Raw genomic sequence first — 15,556 nt, 5'->3', positions numbered from 1 at the left:
GAATAAGCCTGAACCTCCAGATGGGGGCTAAGTGGCCATGGCTGTGAAGATTAGAGGGCTGTAGGGGCAGGGAGCCAAGAAGATCATTAGACTTCCAAGGCGAGAACAAAAGTTATTAGTGTTTAAATAAAATGTATTTAAAATGTTGAATGTAAGCAATAAGGAATTGTGCTGAAATGACAAGTGCATTGATTTTCATCTACATACCTTGTATGTTAACATATTGTATTTAGTCATGGCCGTGAAGGGCAGATTGGAAACAGCTGAAGGACAAAGGAATAAAGCAATGAGTGAAATTAAATAGGCATAGAATGAAAGAGGCTGTAAAGTAAGATAGGAAGCAATAGCGGAGTGATCTGACTATAGTACTAGGCAACAGAACCTTCACTAAATCAAGGGAGCGTTGATACACTATTGATTTTGGATGACACCACGGCCAGGTTCTCTCAAACATAAAATACTACATATGATGTGTGGCAACAAAGAGTACAACTTATTGTTTTATTTTTTTCCTTTAACACTAAACTATAATTTTATGTGTACGGATTTCCTCAATCCTGCATTATGAAATAATAACAAGATGTGAATAACTGCTGATGTGAAATAATGTTCTTACTATATCCACAATACTGAAACAAAGGTGAAAAATTAATTCCTGATCTTTCTTTAACCCTGGCCTAATAAGTTAATATTTTGCATTTTCCCACTGGATTAAATCTAGTTATTCAAACATTCTTAAGTACTTTCAAGATGAAGATAAATCTTTATTAGAATAAAAAAGTCAGTACACAGCTGATCATGTTTTCATAGTTAGATGAGTTTTTGAGTTCAGAAGAAAGTCACACTGGAGATAGGAATAAAAAAAATTAATAGGGGAAAGAGAAGGAGAATAAAATAAGAGGAGAAAAAATAATAATTAGATGGCATTGACAAACTATGATACTAATGACACAACATTTTAATGCTTTTATTTTGAGAAAACAGATGGCTTGTAATCTAATCTAAGACCCCAGTTTATGTTCTATGATTTCATTTCAAGGTTTTTCTCTTGCATTTTTCTTATATGGAGAACATCAAGGCTGTAAAAAATCAGAAAATTTTAGGTTCTCTCAATAGGAAAGGAAGACCATTGCTACAAAATATTTTTTCAGTTATAGATATTAACTTAAATGTAGGAAAGGATTAAGCTTCCAAAAGAGGGTTAAAATTCAACAGGACAAGTTATTCACACGCCAGTACATCCATTCTCATGATAGAGGTATCTTTCATTAAGGATGGACTTCAAAAGTAACTGAAACACCTGTGTGAAGGGATGTGTGTGCCTGTTTATGGGGAAGGGGTTAAGAGAAGAAGAAAGGGATTAAAATATCATTTCTCTTTATATCTAGACTGAAAACAGTCAAAACTAATACATTTATACATAAAAGAGACTCTCAAATACACCCTGCCAAATATAATTTATAAAGAAGAAGAATGGCTTATAAATAAGTCAAATATCATAAAATTGACTCATTGCAAAGTAATAAAGCTCCATCTGATAGCATTGGGAATACCAACTTATGATTTCAGCAAATATTTCTGATTTCACTTTAGAAACAGCCTTATATTCCCTTAATTATCTTACCTGATAAATTATCTCAGTAAGTCCAAAGTAGGTCAGTGGAAACTCTTTTCTCTGGGAACTATTCCTTAGAAGTAATTAGCCTGGAACTTTCTGTTGGTTCTGTCAGTCAGAAGTAGTTTAGAGCCCTGGGGTTGATACTTGATTTAATATACATATACATACAAAAGCACTGATAGCTGGGTCTGACCATACGAATGGCTGGGTATGAAATTGGCTGCATGCCTAATATTTCCAGGAAGAGAGCACAGGTGCACAGGTATAAGAGCAGATGCAGCCAGATGACAAATGACATAAAGGGACAACTTAAATTATTAGGTATATTTGCTTTATATGTATTCTTCATAGTTCTTTATCCCTGTTTTAACTTTGCTTTTGTAGTATTCTCTACATGCCACTCAGGCTCCATTAGCGATATCATATTGGCTTAAATGCTATTAACTCCTTAGTAGTCATTCATTTTGTCTTTGAAAGCATTAATAATATTTTCCAGTTTTAGTGTATAACATCCCTAGTGTTTGAGTGCAATGGTAAGAAAGGAAAGAAGCAAAGTTGTTGCAATAAAATGAGTTCCAAAGAGGAATGAATGAATGTTTATTATTTTCTCTATTTCATTGATGTTTCATAACTGAAACAGGGTGTGGGATCTGGCATTTCTTTTCTGGGTGTCTCTTACAAAGACAGTTTAGTTTGAAGTCTTTAACATCTTGCTCCTTTGATCTGAGAAGTCTCCTTGTCATTAGGAAGACTGTGTTATTGGCAACCTGCCCACATTTAATGCATTTTGGATTGTGGAGGCTCATGAATATTTGAAGTGGGGCAATGGCCATGGATGATCCTTGGCACTAGATTTCATCATAGATATAAGTAAATTAGACATTAGGTCTTGCTGACTTTAGTACCTTTGGGTTGTGAGTTTGATAGGGAAAATTAAGACACCTCTGAGGAAAATACACAAAGTGGTTTTATTTAAAACCACTCCTGGTTGACAATTGAACAAAAAGATTGTGTTTAAAATGGAAACTGCAATCTTTGTATTGTTTTTCTACTAAGTAAAAAGATCAGACTTGGATATGGTATATTTAAAGAGGATGCTGATTAGTCACAAAATTTTAGCCATCTAAGAGTTCATTCCGTTTCTCCCTAGGGTGTTTCCCTTTTATTAATTTCCTTTGCTTTCTGGCCCCAGAAGTGTAACTGGTAACCAACGTTAGGTGTGGTTTCTAATATGAGTTTACTCATGGAGACAATGAAAAAAAAAAAAAACAGAAAAAAGATAATAGATCTGCTCTAGAAAATCCAAGGTTTTTGTTGAATGTATACATGGCTTTTTGAGAAAACATTTTAGTTTCAAGATTCCTGGAGTTGAGGTATGACCTCCCCCCATTTACCTCTTGTCTCCACCTTGAAGACAGTAGCTTTCACCTCTGAAAGCTGCAGTAGTGTTTTCTGTTTGTGCCAATGAGTGGGAACTGAAGAGTAGATACCTCTCATTCCTTTAATGATTCCATTTGCCCAAAAAATGTTTCGGGGTGGGGGGTGCATATACAGCTCCTGACTTAGGGAAGCACATATCTTTCCACTCAGAATTTCAAGGGGAAAATGTTGATAGTTTTTAGCAAAGGTGTGTCCAAATCTAAAAGTTGGGGTTTGCTTTCATTATTTCTTTTCTGTATTTCTTCACCTATCTTCATCAAGAAAATAAACAGCTTATATTTTTCTAAATTTCACACGATGTAATAAAATTTAGAAGTAAAAGACTAGGAATTCTGACATGGTCTGTATGATGGTCTATACAGGGCATTAAACAATGCTCAGTGTCAACAAATGCCGTATTTGCAATCCCAACTTCTCTCTGCAGTAGCTGCCGGTAATTCAACCTGCAAACTGAAGTTAAAAGCTTCAAATGTTACTCAGGAAGACAAATGAATAACAGTGACACTTCTAATATGCAATAGTCAAATAATAACCACCACCAACAACAACTAACCACCCCTCCAGGAAAAGGAGAGTTATGAAAGTAAAAAATAAAAAAAATTGAAAAATAAAAATAAACAATAGTCTTTAAAAGCTTGGGTCTTCTGTGATGCTAGCCTACCTTTTTTATTTTAAAAAAATGGGTTTTCACATAAGTTCTAGAGAATCTTTTAAATTTTTCTCGGTATCCATACCTCAACTGTACTAGCTATCACAGAGATTAATGAAACTTAATTAGGTTATGACAGCTACAAACCCAGATCTGGTGTAGAGTGCCAAGAAATATGGGGATAAAGAATTCTGAACTTCAATGTGTTTTATTTGTTTTTACAATATTTATTAGGCCATGCAGTTTAAATCACGTAATTTCTATTTTATATCAAAATCATAAAATACTGCATGGCAACAGAACAAAGGAAACAAAACTCCTAAGTACAGATTGTATTTCTACCACTAACTTAACAGTTTTCATTACTTGTTTCTCTTTTTACTTGCTTTTTTTGTTTGTTTGTTTGAGATGGAATCTCACCCTGTGGCCCAGGCTGGAGTGCAGTGGCACTATCTCGGCTCACTGCAAGCTCCGCCTCCTGGGTTCACACCATTCCCCTGCCTCAGCCTCCCGGGGAGCTGGGACTACAGGTGGCCGCCACCACGCCCGGCTAATTTTTTGTATTTTTAGTAGAGATGGGGTTTCACCACGTTAGCCAGGATGGTCTCAATCTCCTGACCTTGTGATCCTCCCACCTCAGCCTCCCAAAGTGCTGGGATTACAGGCATGAGCCACCGCACCTGGCCTTTACTTGCTTTTTAAATCTTTGCTTGCTTTTTAAATCTTGTTGTAGGCCACACCCTGTTAATGGTAGGTTGCCTAACTTTTGGTGCTCACTCATTAAACTCACTCTCTATTTCTTCTTGAGTTTTCATGTCTCAGTTTCTAGCATATTCTGAGTCAGCGATTCCTGTCTCCACACTCAGGGAATACCTGCTCCATGTTCTGATGTCCCAGTGTAACATCCCAGTCTCAGAGATAATAACAGGAATCTCACTGTAGTTATCAAAGTGTGACAAACCTTTCCAAAGCATGTTGGACACCATCCTAAATATCTAGATTTATAGAGCCATTTAATCCTCACCACGGTCTTATGAATTTAATACACTAGTAATTCTCATGTTACAAAACAGAAAACGGAGGCACAGACAGGTTAATCAAACTTCCCAAAGCCAAACAGCAAGGGAGAGAGCCACGATTCGTGCCAGCCAGGCAGACTCCATGCTCTTAACTACCACTCAGGGTCTTCTCTTATAAATTATGTGTGTATATAAGTGTATATTGTGAGTATGCACACACACACACACACATAGACCAAATGTATCTATCTTATATATTCAGGATAGAATTTTACATGTTTTATTGGGAAAACAAAGACTTTAAGTGGCAGTTTTGGATGAAATTTACCACTAAAATACCTACATTGTGTATGATGCCCTTGAAGTTCTTTTTCACTTGGTATATAAAACGTATTTCTTTGTAGTTCCCTTCAAGACTGTGTAGTTTTCATTTGTTTGTTTTTCACAGAGGTATTGAATTATTCTTATCATGGTTATGCATGCGTCCAATCAGATGAGAATGTTACTAGACTTAAGGTTGCATACAAGAGACATACCTTCACCAAAACCTGAGGTTTTTTTAGCTGCTTCAATTCAATTTGCCTGTTTTGCAGTGGCAATGGCAATCCTGACTGTGAGCCAAAGCTTATTACAAATGTCTATTTCTGCTGTAAGAATAGAAATTCCTGGAGATGAGAAATAGAAAAAGAGGGAAGAGTCACCAAATTAAATAAAAATAAATATGACAATGGGTTTTAATCTCTATCTTAGTAGCAATGCCCTGCTGTATCTTTTAATTTAGCAATTAAAATATGATGTGAAGCCTCTTATGTTCCAATATAACATATATTTTTGATGGTTATATTAAAATGGGTTTTACATTTTTTCTAAATATAAATACACGCATTCCATCATAGTGATTAAAAAAAAATAGAAATACAAAAACTTTAGGAAAATGTCATCCCTCTCTAAGATAATCATTGTGAAATTTGGAGATACATTTTCCGTGTGTGTGTGTGTTTTATGAGAATCTAATAATATTTTACATATTAACAAAACCACTTATCTCGAAAATTTTTAGTTAATCTTGAGGGTGAGTTATTTGGTGATTGTTAGGAATGCCAAACCAATTTAAGAATAATGTATTTATACTGGAATGCAATTTCTGTGTCCCAAGCTCTGATTATTCTTTCTAAATTTTCAGCACTTCTAAAAAAAATTCGTTTGAGGGTACTGTCCTAACATTTGTGATCTAAAAAATTATCAAAGCCTATATCCCCTCTAAGCCTGTGTTAAACATTTTTCTTGTTTAACTCCAAGAGACTGGACAGTATGTGAACTGAAAACATTTCCACTGTCTATATCCAGAGTGTTCATAATAAATAGCTTTCTGAGGCATAAGCATTGTTAGATGAGAAACTGTCCTCCCAAAGGTGTATTAAATCGGGTAGAAACTGTTGCTGGTCTTCTGTGGTTTACTTCCAAATAGTAATATATTGTATGTGTTGACTCATCTAAACTACAAATCAGTGAACCATCCTCAGCAGCCAACATCAGTCTGTTCCAGACACATTTCCCTACAAACAGGGCATATAATATCTAATAAGTGATTGAACAAATTGTAAAATTATATGCAACACCCAATCAAAAAATCAATACTGCTGAAAGTCTAAATGTTTATTAGAGAAAAAAGCCAATAAATAATGAAAACAAATATCTGATTTTCTAGCCCCCCCTAATGTAAAGTAAAATTAATCAAGAGTGGGTCCATTCATCCTTTTATCACTAAGCTATGAATGGAACATAGGAAATCAGGACAATGCATTTGGGACAGATGATCTTCTGAAGATTGTTTACCACAGCTCTCTTTTATTTACTGCAGCCTTTCAAAGTCTTTGACACAGTAGTTCACTGTATTCTCTGAGCTCATCCTGAAATGAGCTTTCTACAATCAAAATTATATTATCTATGGTAATAAAAGTAATGGTAGGTTCTAACTAGCCATAAGGGCTTATAATAAGCAGATATTAGGAGATGTTTATCTGGGAGAAGTGCACAGAAGTTTGGAAAAAGGCAAAAATAAGAAATAAAATAAAATATTAGCTTCACATTAGCAAAAATTAGTGATGTATTTCTGTAATAAACATAGGCATCTGCAGGCCGGGCACAGTGGCTCCCGCCTGTAATCCGAGCACTTTGGGAAGCTGAGGCAGGCAGACTGCCTGAGCTCAGGAGTTCGTGACCACCCTGGGCAACACGGTGAAACCCTGTCTCTACTAAAATACAAAAAATTAGCTAGGCATGGCAGCATGTGCCTGTAGTCCCAGCTACTTGGGAGGCTGAAGCAGGAGAATTGCCTGAACCTGGGAGGCAGAGGTTGCAGTGAGCAAAGATCACGCCACTGCACTCCGGCCTGGGTGACAGAGCAAGACTCCATCTAAAAAAATAAAAATTAAATTTAAAGAAAAACAAGTAAAACAGGTATCTGCATAAATTTGGAACTTAGGACATTAAAATATAACATCAAATTATCAATAATGATGAAAAAGAAAAATGATATATTTGATTACAGTATGCAACTTAATTTTAATTGAATATTGTCTTCCCTAGAAAGTATGTTGATTTTTGGAAAAAGAAAATACAACAGAACTGCTTGCATTACAGCTACACTGGATGGTCAGACTTGGGGGGAAGAAAGAAAAGAAAAAGAAGCCCTGCATTGATCAATATATTGGTATATTAATCAGGGTTCTTCAGAGAAACAAAGGAATAGGAAGCAAAAATTTTTCTAGTGAATCACTAGACATAATAGTGGAAGGTGACAGTTCCATTTCCACCCCTTGATTTCTGGACCAGTGAATTTTGACTATGGGAGACAGAGCACCACATATTAAATGCTGATTCAGAGCACATACAGCCTTCTGGAGAACCTTGCCCCAGTCCTAGAAAGTATTGCCACCTAGCTGGTGTTACAACTGTGATTTCTTTCTTTTTTTTTCTTTTTTCTTTTTTTTTTTCTTTGAGATAGTGTCTCGCTCTGTCACCCAGGCTGGAGTGCAGTGGCGTGATCTTGGCTCACTGCAAACTCTACTTCCTGGGTTCAAGCAATTCTCCTGTCTCAGCCTCCCAAGTAGCTGGGACTACAGATGCATGCCAACACCCAGCTAATTTTTGTATTTTTAGTAGAGACAGGGTTTCACCATACTAGTCAGGTTGGTCTCGAACTCCTGACCTCAGGTGATCCACCCACCTCGGCCTCCCAAAGTGCTGGGATTACAACTGTGATTTCAAAAAACCATTCCACCACTCTATCAAGCCAGCAGCTATAGTATGGCAGGAAACATGGTAAGATCAGGGAATTCCATGAGCATATACACATTGCCTTGCTTCTTTGGCGGTGAAGTAAGTTCCTTAGTCAGAAGCAATGCTGTGTGGAATACCAAGATGGTGGATAAAGCATTCCGTAAGTCCATGGATGGTAGTTTTGGGAGAAGCACTGTGTGCAGGAAGAAAAATTTATATCCAGTGTAAATACATATTTCAGTAAGGACAAACTGCTGTCTCTTCCATGATGGAAGCAGTCCAATATAATCAACCTGCCACCCAGGAGCTGGCTGGCCACCATGAGGATTGGTGCCATATCAGGGACTTGGTGTTGGTTTCTGCTTCTAGCAGATTAAGAACTCAGTAGTGGCTGTAGCCGGGTTGGTCTTGGTGAGTAGGAGTCTATGTTGCTGGGCCTGTGCATAACCCCCCTTTTTTGCCACAATGGCCACTTTGTTCATGAGCTCATTGGGCAATGAACAAGGTTGGCTGGAGAAAGAAGCTGAGTGGTAGCTACAGAATAGGCCATTCTATCCACTTTATTGTTACAGTCTTCCTCTGCTGAGGTTACCCTTTTGTGAATATTTACATGGGACACAAATATCTTCATGGTTTTTTGCCCATTGAGAGAGATCTATCCACATACTTCTTCCCCGAATTTCCTTCTCACCAATATTCCAATCATGTTCCTTCCAAGTCCTTGACCATCTACCAAACCATTGGCCACAGTCCATGAATCAGTGTACAGTCACATGTCCCGCCTTTTCTCCTCAGCAAAGTGAACAATCAGGTGCACTGCTTGAAGTTCTGCCTACTGGAAGGATTTTTCTTCACCATCGTCCTTGAGGAATGTTTCAGAGAAGGTCTGTAGTGCTGCAGCTGCCCACTTTCAGGTGGTAGCTGTATATCATGCAGAATCTTCTGTAAATCAGGCCTGAGTCTTTTTGCCTCTATCAACTGATCACAAGGAGCTCCCCCATGAGGCCACAGAAGCAGGCAGGAGAGAGAAGGTCCTGTAATAGGAGTGGGTGCCATGACATTTAGGCCCCTTCTTTTCATGTAACTTACTTGTGCCAAGGGCCTGATTTGTCCTAATCTCATACAAAGCACTTCCATTTGATGATGGAGTGCTGTTGTGCATGCCCAACTTCATGGCTTTGCGGGTAAGACAACACTCAGTTCATGGTGGGAAGCTCAGGTCGAATAGTAACTTAGTAGTGCATAGTTAAGTATTAAGTCTCTACTAAGGCCAAGTAGCAAACTAAGAACTGTTTCTCAAAAGGAGAGTAGTTATACACAGAAAATATCAGGGCTTTGTTCCAAAATCCTAAGGATCCACACTGTGATTCACCAATAGGGGCCCATCAAAGGCTCCAGACAGCATCCCTATCTACCACTGACACTTCAAGCACCATTGGATCTACTGGATCATAAGGCCCAAGTGACACAGCAGCTTGCACAGCAGCCTAGACCTGTTGCAGAGTCTCTTCTTGTTCTGGGCCCCACTGAAAACTAGCAAAAAGCAGTTTACTCAGTAAATGAACTAGAGTAACACACTCAAATAAGGAGTATGTTGCCTCCAGAATCCAAAGAGGCCCACTAGGCATTGTTCCTCTTTTATGGTTGAAGGTGAGGCAAATGCATCAACTTATCCTTTACCTTAGAAGGGATATCTCACGTGCTCCACATACTGATCCCTAGAAATTTCACTGAATTTTCTTGAAAATTCACTCTCCGACATGCAAATGTCTTACCAATAACTATAGAGTAGTTGCTACTTCTTGCTCACTACGTCCAATCAGCATCATGTCACCAGTGTAATAGACTAGTGTGATATCTTTTGGAAGGGAAAAGTGATAAAGATTCCTGCAAACTAAATTATGACATAGTGGTAGAGAATTAACATACCCCTGATGCAGCACAGTGAAGCTATATTGCCGACCTTGCTAGCTAAAAGCAAACTGATTCTGGTTGTTCTTATTGTGAGGTATGGAGAAAAAGGCATTTGCTAGATCAATAGCTGCATACCAGGTACCAGGGGATGTGTTAACTTGCTCAAGCAATGAAACCACATCCAGTACAGCAGCTGCAATTGGAGTCATCACCTGGTTAAGCTTATAATAATCCACTGTCATTCTCCAAGATTCATCTGACTCCCGCACAGGCAAGTTGAGTGAGAACATAATAAGTATCACCCCATCCCTGAGTCTTTCAAGTGCTTGATGGTGCAGTCTTTCCAGGAATGTAGTGTTTCTTTGTGTTTAATATTTTTCAAGGTAAAGGCAGTTTTAGCAGCTTCCACTTATCTTTTCCTACCATCCTAGCCTTCATTCCACATGTCATGGAACAAATGTGGGGTTTCTGCCAGCTGCTGAGAATGTCTACTCCAATTATACATTCCAGACCTGAGGAAAGAAACACAGTGTGGGTTCAGGGACCCACTGGATCCACTGTGAGATGGAACTAAGCTAAAGCTTCACTGATCATCTGACCTCCATAAGCCTGTACTCTGACTGTGGACCACAGTGATGTTTTGGGTCTTTTGTAATTAGTGTCAGTTCAGAGCCAGTGTCCATTAGTCCATGAAAGGTCTGATTCCCAATGCACAGTTATTCTGGCAAACAGCTGAAGGTCCTTTTGGGGAAGGCTGGGAGAAAGATTAACAGTATACATTTTTGGCACTGTACCAGGGCCCTTTCTCAAGGGGACCTGACCTCCCCTTTATGCAAAGAGTTCTGTATCCATAAACTGGCTCTAGTCTGAGACTTGATTAAGGGACCATGACTCTCTTTTTTTATGATGTAGGCTAGACTTTTATTTAAGAAGGTTTCTGCTTATCAAATCAAGTAAGATTTAGTAGGCTTTCCATCTATTTTTTCACTGTTAGGAACACCATGATCCTAAAACACTAGCAAGGAACACTAGCCAATACCATAGGTCTCCATGAATCTGGCTATTCTGATTGCTGCTTTTGACCTTGCTTTTGGCAGTCGAGTACTGCCACTTGGCCCCTGCTGCCCCGAGACCCAATTACTCCAATTGCATTTAGATTTCCCAAGTTAGTAACTGCTATTCCCATTTAAGTTCTGGCCTGCAGAGAAGAGTGGTCCTAGAGCTCTTCAAGAATGTTGTGGCTCTCCTCACAATCTGTTTCTAACAATATGAGTAGAAGGTACATCTTCTGGACCCTTCCGGTGTGTGTGAGTAGGTCTTAAATGACAAATTGACTCTAGCATTCCAGTCTCTCTAAGCCTTTGAACCTCTTTCTCTGTGTTAAACTGAGGCATGCCTAGCATTTCTAATTCGCTCACTGTGGACCACCTTTTGGTCCATGTTTCAGTCAACCAAGCAACCAAACTGCCAGAGCTCTTTCAAATTCCCCAAGTTGCAATATTAAATGCAGTATTAAATATCTGCCGAGTGAGCTCATATGAATAAATTCAGCCTGATTCATAACTTCATATTCTTTTCACCATTATCCCACACCCTAGTGTCCATTCCTACACATGTTTTTGGGATTTTTGTATAAGTTAGGAACTTAGGTAGTTCTTTTGGAGTGTAGCACACCTCTTCACGGATTTCACTTCCTATCTCACTTTTAGGTGCCCACTGGAACTTGAGTTCAGTACAGGCATACCTCATTTTAGTGTGCTTTGCTTTACTGCACTTCAAAGATATTGTGTTTTTCACAAATTAAAAGTGTGTGACAACACCACGTGAAGCAAGCCTACCAGCACATTTTTTCCAACAGCATGTACTCACTTCATGTCTCTGTGTCATATTTTAGCAATTCTCACAATATTTCAAACTTTCTCAAACGTTTCTGTTATGATGATCTGTGATCAGTGATTTTTTTTTTTTTTTTTTTTTGAGACAGAGTCTCACTCTGTTGCCCAGGCTGGAGTTCAATGGCGCGATCTCGGCTCACAGCAACCTCCGCCTCCTGAGTTTAAGTGATTATCCTGCCTCAGCCTCCCAAGTAGCTGGGATTACAGGTGCCTGCCACTACGCCCAGTTAATTTTTGTATTTTTAGTAGAGACAGGGTTTCACCATGTTGGTCACGCTTGTCTTGAAGTCCTGACCTCAGGTGATCCACCTCCCCTGGCCTCCCAAAGTGCTGGGATTACAGGCGTGAGCCACCGCACCCGGCCAGTCAGTGATCTTTAATGTTACTACTGTAATTGTTTTGGGGCACCCAAACCAAACCCATATGAAACAGTAAACTTAACTGATAAAATGTTATATGTTTTACTGACCCGCTGATCCCCCATCTCTCTCCTTTTCTACGGCTTCCCTAGCATGAAAAGTATTCCACTGTATGAATATACCATATTTGGGTTATTTGTTCATCAGTTGAGGAACATTTGGGTTGTTTCTACTTTTTGACTACTATGAATAATGCTGTTATGAACATTTATGTACGAGATTGCGTGGGAATGTATGTTTTCAGGTCTCAGGTATATACATAGGAGTGGAATTGCTAGGTCATATGGTAACTTTATGGTTAACTTTTTGAGGAAGGGCCAGACTATTTTCCAAAGTACCTGCAACACTTATATTCCATCAGCAGCGTATGAGTGTCCACACTTCTTCACATCCTTGCCAATGATTGTAATTATCTGTCTTTTTGATTATTACTACCCTAGTGGGTATGAAGTGGTATCTGATTGTGGTTTTGATTCACATTTCACAGGTGGCTAATGGTGTTGGTCTCTTTTTATTTGTATATTGAACATTTGTTTATCTTTTTAGAAGAAATATCAATTCAAATCATTTGCCTATTCTTAAGTTGAGCTATTTGTCTATTTGTTATTGAGCTGTAAGAGTTTTAAAAATATATATATTCTAAATATAAGTTCCCTGGCAGATATATGGTTTGCAAGTAGTTTCTCTATTTTGTGGAATTGCCTTTCACTCTCTTGACCGTATCCTTTGAAACACAAAGTTTTTAATTTTGACGAACTCCAATTTATTTTGTTGTTGCTTGTGTTTATTGTTATATCTAAGAAGGTTTTGCTCAACCCAAGAGAGCAAATATTTATTCCAATATTTTCTTCTAGGGGATTTATAGTTTTAGCTCTATATTTAGGTCTGTGATCCATTTTGTGGTATTTTTTGCGGATGGAGTGAGGAAGGGGTCCAAATTCATTTGTTACATGTAGATATCCAGTTGTTTCTACACCATTTGTTGAAAAGACTAGTCTTTCATTATCAAATTTTTTGGACACCCTTATTGAAATCAATTGACCCTGTATACAAAGATTTATTTCTCTAGTCTCATTCTATTCTGGTGATCTATGTATCTATTCTTATGCTACAACTGGACTTCATTTTCTCATAGGTAAAATTCAGGAAATGAGGATGTTGCTCTATAAGGTTTCTATGGTTCCTTTGGGCTCTAACATCATCTATCATAGCAGAATAACTACTGTGAGCTCTAAAGAACTACCCCCAAAGCGTCCGCAGTGGTCCTAGTGGCATTTTTTTCTCTTTCTTTTTGGCATAAAATTTCCAGAGTCACTTTTAAATTTGAGAAGATAATCTATTGTGTCCAGAAGGCAACACTTCCCACTTTATATTTTAATCCTTATACATTAACAGAAACAAGTTTTTCATATTAGCTAGTCACCTCTTTAGAAAGCACAGAAAATAGGAAGCTCTTCAAAGGATTTGAAGCAGCTATGGCAAAAGGTAAACATATAATGAAGCTACTTAAATAAGAGTGAAAATTCAAGAGTTGAATAAAAAGACAATGTTGAGGAGAAGGAAGAATGTAAAAGGTAGGATAGAAATAACAGATTTAAAGGAAAACCAAGGCTAAGCGAAGCTGCTACTATTAATCAAAAGCCTTATCTCTGAGTGCTCTGAATTCAAGGTGAGAAAGAAAAGGAATAACTCTTATGGTGTAATTAGAAAAGACAACTAGTTCATCAAGAAACACTTTTACCAGTTCTGAATTCTACAAAAATGTATACTGTGTACATTTAATATGATTTTGAATAAAATAAATGACACTATCTTTGATTACTAGCTTATAAATTACATAAAATTATTTATATTGGAACTTAATATAATTTATTACTGATAAAGTTGTAAAATTGTAGGTGATTCTTTGTTAAAACTTGAATGCTGATATCCAGGCATATCATTGTTTTAGTTATATGACCCAGTACAGGAGTAAAACATGAGGAATACATGGCCACTATATTCCTTAGTCTCCCTTCAATTATCAATAATCTCAGCCAGAGATTAGGAAGCATCTCTCAAATATCTAATATGAATCTTTAAAATTATAATTCTCATTCACAGACAGCAAAACTAAGTAGTTATTGTGCAATAAATCACTTGTTCATATGGCAGAATAAGGATGAATGCCTGGTGTCCTGAGATAGTCCTAGGATAGTGTTTCCTGAACCATTCTCCGATTTATTCAAAACTACTTTATGAACAGCTGGGAAATTAGATGACTTGGTTTGTGGCAATGAAGTACCATTTCCCAACATAGTTTATTTTTCTGTAAATATTTTATTTTACTACTAAGAATAAAAGAAATTGCTGTTATATAAGTGGCGCAGATTGGAAAACATTGGTCTGATCAAAGATTTATGATAAATATCCTTGCTTTAATAATCATTAATTGATTAAAAACACAAATGAGAAGCAAAGAGAAAAATGTACAAAGCAATAGCAACATATCCAATTTTGGGCCTAGTAATTATAATTATGGGTTTAGAACATCCAATCTGACTTTGAGATAAATTTACTTATAAGATTTCCCACTACCAACTCTGTTCTTTCTTTTTTTATTCATAGAATTGATAAATAACCAATAACTTTCTAGTTACATTTGCCTTTTTTTCCTATAAATCCTCATAATAGGACTTGTAGTCCTTCATTAGTATAATCAGGCTGCTGAAAACTTTAACCCAGTTATTCGTCTATTGCCTGTCTTTTCCTCAATTTTTGTTTGCCCTAAACCAAGACACCATTTCAAATTAAAGTCTTCTACTATAATGTTAAGTTAGATGGGGGGAAATATCTTTGCATTAAGGACCAAAAACCACATGGCAATAAAGTAGAGTGCATGAGGGTCATAGGCTTGCATTTTTTTTAATGTCATTTAGTTAAATTCTATTTTTGCTGCCTATAACATTGGCTAGAAGGGTCGGTATAGAACAGTGTGGATATTAGAAACTGTAGCTTGCAAAGTTACTTGTCAGGAAGACTTTCTTTTTAAAAGGAAAACAACAATACAATGGGTACAACAAGTATCTTAAGTATAGAAAGAGGAGGCTGGGCAGGGTGTCTCACGAGTCTGTAATCCCAGTACCTTGGGAGGCCGAGGCAGGTAGATTGCTCAGTCCAGGAGTTCTAGACCAGCCTGGGCTACATGATGAAACCCTGTATCTACAAAAAAACCTAGCCAGGCATGGTGGTGTGCACTTGTAGTCCCAGCTACTCTGGAAGCTGAGGTGGGAGGATCACTTGAGCTGGGGAAGGCAGAGGCTGCAGTGAGCCAAGAACAG

The 15,556-nt window shown here is 37.7% G+C and overlaps 1 protein-coding gene and 1 long non-coding RNA gene across 7 annotated transcripts in view; one reads left to right on the top strand and one right to left on the bottom strand.

Annotated features, from left to right (window-relative positions):
• Positions 1-15,556, top strand: part of TMEFF2 (transmembrane protein with EGF like and two follistatin like domains 2) — a 251,835-nt gene that overhangs the window by 142,519 nt on the left and 93,760 nt on the right. The gene's annotated exons all lie outside the window — the stretch shown is intronic.
• Positions 1-15,556, bottom strand: part of LOC129058074 (uncharacterized) — a 41,575-nt gene that overhangs the window by 21,919 nt on the left and 4,100 nt on the right. For 3 of the 6 annotated variants that reach the window (XR_010136066.1, XR_008522912.2, XR_010136065.1), the window contains exons 3-4: positions 5,263-5,391; positions 1,625-3,508 (exon numbers count right to left, since the gene is read on the bottom strand). This is a non-coding gene — a long non-coding RNA (uncharacterized LOC129058074). Of the gene's footprint in view, positions 1-1,624; positions 3,509-5,262; positions 5,392-10,134; positions 10,435-15,556 lie in introns of all 6 variants that reach the window. The other 3 variants (XR_008522914.2, XR_008522911.2, XR_008522910.2) reach the window with 2 other exon arrangements.

Source organism: Pongo abelii, chromosome 11 (genome assembly GCF_028885655.2).
Source record: "Pongo abelii isolate AG06213 chromosome 11, NHGRI_mPonAbe1-v2.0_pri, whole genome shotgun sequence".
NCBI lineage: Eukaryota > Metazoa > Chordata > Mammalia > Primates > Hominidae > Pongo > Pongo abelii.
Note: the sequence above shows the minus strand (reverse complement) of the source record. Positions and strands in the feature narration are given on the sequence as shown.